The following is a 7352-nucleotide window of genomic DNA, read 5'->3' as shown; positions in this document are numbered from 1 at the left end:
CCTAACGGGAGCAAGCCGAAAGAGGAAGAAGAAGCTCTCTTTAAGAACCCGTTCGTCCCTCAGCGATGCTCGGACCGTTCCGAAGCCCGATCACCTCAGACCGTTCGGAGCTGGTTGGCGAGCTCTCTCCGGCTCGCACACAACCGCGCAGCTCCGCGCGGAACAGTAGGCTAAGCCACACTCTCAGCTCGCGTCTCCTCCGCTCTCCTGGACTTCTCCCCCGACTGTGTTCTCTAGGCTTCCACTCGGCTCCCCGACCTCTCCGGACTGACTCTCCGCCGACCCCATGCATCACCGACTCACTGACTGCGAACTGGCGCTCTGCTTGGCCTTTTATAGGGCCCGAGAGACGAGATCTGACCTCCGCTCTCCGACCTTCGACCCCCACGGGCCCTGCCCCTTTTTCTCTTTTGATCCGAATTCCGAGGCGAAGCTTCCACAGAGCGGAAGTCCGCGAGATCACCAAACTTGCATGGAGAGCGGACGTGCGCGAGATCATCAAACTTGTTCGGTGAGCGGACGTGCGCGAGATCACCACACTTGCTCGGTAAGCAACCCCCCGCGGCCTGCAGCGATGCCGTTCTATGCGGACTCGCCGCGGCTGGTGCAAAGATGGCGTCGCTTCGGGGATGAAGGTGAGGCGATGTTATTGGGGGAGATGCGGTTTAGGAGATGGTGGGGAGATGACATTGTTATGAAGGTGGTGTGGAGAGTGTGGTTGGTGGTTGACGTGGAGAAGGTGGTTGGTGGGTGGTGTGGTGGAGAAGGTAGTTTGTGGTTGGCATTGTGGTTGGTACAAAATAACGATGGTAAAGAATAACGGCTAACTCAAAGATCACAGCCATGTCCACACGGATAAATCCCATTAAACAATGGTGGGGAAATCTAACTGAACACAGACTTATCTGCATAACTGAACAAAGGACCTCTATGGTGTTCTGCGAATTTTCACAGCCATAGCAATATATACCAGTTCTTTTTTTTACTGAAATAAAAATAGAACAGCTCGGAATATACCAGTACGTGGTGCCCCCAGAATCCGAATTGAATTCATTCCAGGAGGCTGTTCGAATTGCAAAAAGTTCGATTCCCAAACTATTTTCCCAATAAGAAATAATGGAGTGAATTAATCTGTTCCTGGACCCCAAGAAAACCCACTTTCAAGACGCTTTCAACTGAAATTCCCCATGTTTTAGGTAAAATAAGATTAGTAAATGACCTTCGGTGGCGGTGTATTGTATGTAAACTGGTACAATCACCAATCCAAAGGTTCACACAGGCTCGAGCTCCGGCCTGGGTTCCGATCGCCTGCACACTCTGCGAGAGCGCTGCCCCCAGGGCAGCTCATCAAACATGATGCCCCCAGAACCACAATCACTTTCATCAAACGCATCAGGCTGAGGTAATCATGGATATTCCAAATTACAACCGGTTTTTCTGTGAAATTAAATCCTTGCCCGACAGTCTGTCACATCACGTGATCAGATTGCTTTTTTGTTATTAATTAAAACACAAGATGAGTTAAAAAAAACAGCACAAATGAAGGTGAAAACACGAGGTAAAGTAGCGATCGACACACGAGAGATGCTTTCACGAGTACTTCCACCGCCGAACTGAATGAACAAAGTGCGAAGATGCGGGTCGAACAGGTGGGAGAGACACGTGAACAAACATGAACGCCACGTTATGTTTGGTTTTTGAAAATGTATTCGGTTTTTAGGGCAAAATTCATTTTTCATTGATGAGAGACTACGGCAGCCGCACGAATAACGCAACCCCACCGTACACCCTACGTATAGTCGCCGTGGAACACAACTACGTCACAACTACGGCATGTCAAATTGCTACGGCCAACGTAGAAATGAAAAATTTTATAACTCCGCGTTGTAATTCCACAGCCACCCCTACGGCCTGTAAAAGATATCCATACGGCGTAAGGCCACCCTGAAGCCACCGCACGTTTCTGTCAATTCAGAGGGCGTACGGCTGCCATATCCTCGCCGTAGAGCAAATGTGACTTAGGCCTTATCGACTAGCTCAATTGGAAAAGGACACAAGGCTGAAGAAGAGTTACCAAGAGACATGTAAGACTGATGTGCGTGGAGAAACCTCGTACAAAACTTGACAGTGGCATTATTCATATCTTTCATGAAATACTGAATACATCAAACCGTTTTCATCGCTCCTCTTTTATAAAATCATCAAAATGTGGCAGTCTCTTTTGGTTCCAAAATCGTACGTCTATCGTATCCACGTAGAGTACAAAACTTCCTCCAATTAGTACGGAGTAAAATAATGTCATCCATGAGAAATTATAAAAAAAATTCCTCCAATTAGTACGTGGTATGTAAAATAATGTCATTAAGGCCCTGTCACACCTTGACGATTTAGCCAGCATATGGCAACGTATCAAAATTTATCTAAAACGCTGGCGTACGCTGAACTATTGATGTTTTTTTTTCCGTTTTGGGAGTATAATAACGAGTTGGATGTATGCATAACGTATTAGTAACGTACACAGAACGTTTCGATAACTTGTAGATAAATTACCAACGAATGCTTAGCGTGTTGTCGGCGTTCACAACTTATGCCCAACGATAGTCTAACTTATGCATAGCTCTGCAGCGTATCACTGACGATCATGTGGCGTAGCCTATTAATAGGCTGCCGCTCGAGGATTCAAATCATAACCGCACTAGACATCGAAGTGTCTACTCACCATGGAGTCTGAAACACTGACGGGTTCCTCCTGTGAACCCCATTTTTATATGCCAATTTCCCTAAACGCTGCCAATACGCCATTATATGGTAGCTGTAAGTTATAAACACGTTCAGTAAGTTCTGTGGTCGTCTGTAAGACGTCAAATACGTCTACATACGTCAATATGCGTTAGAGATACGTTACACATAGGTTCAAAGCACGTTACTCATAGGTTAGAAATAAGTTTCGGGTACACTAGACATTACCTCAACGTATTTCGACTTATGAGTAACTTACAAGTAACGTGTGTCAACGATCGCATAACGTGCCTACAACTTATGGCCAGCGTATGCGGAACATGAGTCATACGCTGGCATACGTCGACAAATTTTGAGCATGCTCAAAATTTGTCGACGAGCTCGGTGTACTACGACGTATGCCAGCGTGATTCAGTTTGCTCTTAACGTATACAAAACTTACCCAAAACATATTCGAGGTGTGCCAGCGTATTCGCCAAATTTTTCATACACTGGCTAAAACGTCAAGGTGTGACAGGGCCTTTACTGAAGGATTATCCATCATCATGTGCAAGGTTCACTCTGATAACATACGAGATCAAAATTATCCTTTGTCACTGTTACGATTCCATACGAATGATTGAATAACCTGAATGAAGAAGTGATCAATGCAAATTCCCATGAAAATCCCAAAAGTATATCTTGAAGTCCATGAGTACCTTTGGAATATATATATATATATATATATATATATATATATATATATATATATATATATATATATATATATATATATATATATATATATATGAGGGAAAAAGTGGAAATTGCTCCACCGTAGCAGAAAACCGAAGGGGAAAATGTAAAGTCAAACGACACTCTTGTTTTGCTGATGTAAACTGCATTTGCTGACTTGGATTGTTTGCTCACTGTTGTGTTTTCAACAAATTCTGCGACTCATTATGGAATAATAAAACAAAAGTAACGTCAGCATGGAAAGCTGTCTTTCACAAGAAAATTCTGGAATACATTAAATGTTGTTGTTGGAGTGTTTTGTGGGAGCTGGTTAGACAATTTTGCACACTGACTTGAAAACTTCGGATGCGAATGTAATGAGGAATATAATATGAATCCATCACAAATGACTTCATGTGATTTCTCTTTTCACGAAAGAGGATTTTTAATGAGGTGTGAGGATAGTCCTGCTCCCTGGTATCACATTGCCCTTAACTGAATGGTCTAGTTTGTTTGGGTTTCCACACTAACCCAGGAACAGTCCAATTACAAACGATCCTCGAGCCTCAGCAGGAAGTATGTTCCAGTGGACAATGTGCTGTGCCTTTGGTGATAACCATGAAGGTCGCTGTCCTGTTTAACAGTACTTGCGAGGTAGTATTAAAGAGACCACACTGCAAATTGCAATAAGGTCTTATTGGGGCTGCAGCCGCTGGAACATAAACTCCACCTCTTGTCCCCTCGTCTGCAGCATTACTTGTTGCAGTGAGTCTCTTTCTTTGTATCATGTTATCTCACATGGAACGAAGAGCTTATGGGATGGCACGTCGTCCGTCCATCCACAATTTTTTGCAACTTCTTCTCTGAAAGTACACACACAATTTTGATGAAACTTCTCCTCAATCTTCTTCACCCATGATGTACCAAAGTTTGTTGACTGCATTAAAAAAAACAACATCCATAGGTATTGACTTTCTTCTTCATTATATATTTTGTGGGTCATCCATGCTGACCAGTGGTTCCATTGTTATCTTATCCAGCCACTACCAGGTGAGTGCCCAAGGGTATTGCCCATATTTTATATCTTTCTCGAGATCAAACACTCATGGAGGACCTCCAAGGTAAATCAAATGCAAGACAAAGATGTAATGTACAATTGTACTTTTTAAAGGATTACAAAGACTTTTTTGGACAATGCACAACACCTTATGGGAAGGTAAAGGTAAGATAAGATTTCGACCCAAGTCGGAGGCAACCCAAAGGCTTCACTTTCACTGGCTCCTTCCACTTTCCTTGGGTATAGTAGTATACCACTGATATCCCCAGATGAACTGTTGGTGATCTCTTAGCCACAACAATCTGGTACTCATTTTGTTGAAATCAAAAGGATGACAGGCTGACTTGACCCATTTGGTGTTATTTTGTCATGGTGAGGATCTGAACTCAGGAGCTTAAGATCCAAAGCCAACCACCTTAACCATTAAACCACCACCAGGCATACACTTAATAGTGCATGGAATTTGAACCTGGGTTTCCTGCATCATGAGCCAGGGGTGAATATGGGAACAGGGACAGGAAAAGCCAAACTACAGCCAACCTTTTTGAACAATTACATGGATGCCAACAGCACAGGTTTGCACCAACATGCATGTCGTTTTTAAAAGTAGTTTTAACGTCGTTTTAAAACATTGCATCGAAGGTGAATATCATAATTTGAGAAAGGTGTTCAAAAGCATTACTTTCCTATTTGAGTGTCCTCATTGGGGATCAGCGTTTAGTCTGAAGACATTTGCACAAAAGAGACCAAATATACAAACAAGGTTACCTGCATAGCTGGCTCAAGAACATTCCACACCGAGCCTGTTTGTTATTAAGTTTTAATTGTTCTCTCTGCAGGGTAACCATATATTCGACTCAACCTGGAGCAGTTTGGCATGGCAGATTAACATTTTCAAGCCCATTGAATCAGGAAATGCTGACGACACTGAAGTGACATGATGCAAATCCCAACATTACCTGTGTATAAATACACCTGGAACTGCCATTCAAGGACCTCTACTTGGAGACACAGCAGACGAGGACGCCATCAAACAGCTCAAAGGAAACAGGTGACTATTCATCGTGATTTTTCAATCCTGTGTTACCAAAAGTAAAAGAGCCTGGAACAAAGGAAAGTTTAATTGTGCGATAAATGTGAATGGGACAGGTGTAATATGTAGGCATAAGCACGCAGTCGTAAGTAAGACAACGGTGTTGTTTGTATGAACAGTATATATACCTACATTTGTGAAATGGTAACATTTGATGAAAAGGTTACAATTCAGTAAACTCCAGAACACAGGTCAAGAGCTTGAAAGAGGAACCTCGTGAGTATCCTGATAGCATTTCATGAGGAATATTACAGAGGAAGGTTTTTTTTATTTATTTTTAAAAATGTTCATTCATGTTCTCATATCTGCAAACATGCCTTAAACCAATTTGGAGTGTTGGAAGAACAAACAGGAACAGAACTGATGAGAGATATCTATTATTATGAATCAAAGTGAACAAACAAACTGGTTCAATACAAAGATACAACAAACGTGGAAACTAAGAAATCACAGAAAATAACAGAGTAAAACGAAAATATAAATAAACTGGAGAGTTCATAGAACACCTCACCCCATGCAGTTTTGAGAAAAACGTACATTGGCGGGGTCTGAGGGCGGCAAATTTGATTGGTCGAGATGATGTGAAATACTGTAATATTTTGTTAAAGTACCGATAAGGTGATTTGTGTTCAAGTATATAACTCAATTGGAATAAATTAAAGATTTCAGAGGTTGTGAAAAATACTTTTTGGAAGTTTATCACCGCTGATGCAGCGTCTTTTACACCACCTTATTTAACACATTATATTAGTTATTCAAACCTGTTGTTCATGCCCTTCAGGATGTCATTAACAAGACTAAGTTTCATGTTTGGAATGATTTTTAATTTTCTCTGACTTCCAAACGGTCACAGAGTAAATAATAATGATAATAATAAATTGCATCCATGTCCGAAGGAAGCGTTTCATTTTGGCATTTTAATCTGGAATGGGCAAAGCCGAGAAACAAACGAAACCCAATATACTTTACCCTTTCGAACCTAATAGAATTAACCTTTAGACCCCTTTAAAATTACCCGTTAAAACCCTTTATAACCCTTGATTACCATTGGAAACCATAAGAATTATGCTTTAAAACCAATGAGATTTACTCTCTCAAACCCTTTAGAACCCATTAGAATTACCCTCAAGAACTCATTATAACTACTCTTTAGAACCCATTATAATTAACCTTTAGAACCCATTAGAATTACCCTTTAGAACCAATTATAATTACCCTTTAGAATCCACTATAATTACCCTCGAGGACTCATTACAATTGCCCTGTAGAACCCATTAGAATTACCATTTAGAACCCATTAGAATTACCCTTTAGAACCCATTAGAATTTCCCTTTATAACCCATCAGAATTACCCTTTATAATCACCCTTCAGAACCCATTATAATCACCCTTTAGAACCCATTATTATTGCCCTTTAGAACCCATTAGAATTACCCTTCATAATCCATTATAATCACCCTTTAGAACTGACTCTAATTACCCTTTAGAACCCATCATAATTACCATTTAGAACCCATTAGAATTTCCCTTTATAACCCATCAGAATTACCCTTTATAATCACCCTTTAGAACCCATTATAATTACTCTTTAGAACCCACTATAATTACCCTTTAGAACCCATTATAATTACCCTTTAGAACCCATTAGAATTTCCCTTTATAACCCATCAGAATGACCTTTTTGAACCCATTATAATCACCCTTTAGAACCCATTATAATTACCCTTTAGAACCCATCATAATTACCC

General features: G+C 41.2%; 1 protein-coding gene across 1 annotated transcript in view; it reads left to right on the top strand.

Moving 5' to 3' along the window:
• Positions 1-5407: 5407 nt before the first annotated feature.
• Positions 5408-7352, top strand: part of LOC147029369 (polyunsaturated fatty acid 5-lipoxygenase-like) — a 133933-nt gene continuing 131988 nt past the window's right edge. Inside the window, exon 1 of the mRNA XM_085872371.1 lies at positions 5408-5561. The gene's annotated coding sequence lies outside the window, so the exon portion shown is untranslated. The remainder of the gene's footprint in view (positions 5562-7352) is intronic.

The sequence above is a fragment of the Eptatretus burgeri genome, chromosome 3, assembly GCF_056783735.1.
Source record: "Eptatretus burgeri isolate ZD-2024b chromosome 3, Ebu_testis_v1, whole genome shotgun sequence".
NCBI lineage: Eukaryota > Metazoa > Chordata > Myxini > Myxiniformes > Myxinidae > Eptatretus > Eptatretus burgeri.
The sequence above is the reverse complement of the archived record's forward strand: the minus strand, read 5'-3'. Positions and strand labels throughout refer to the sequence as shown.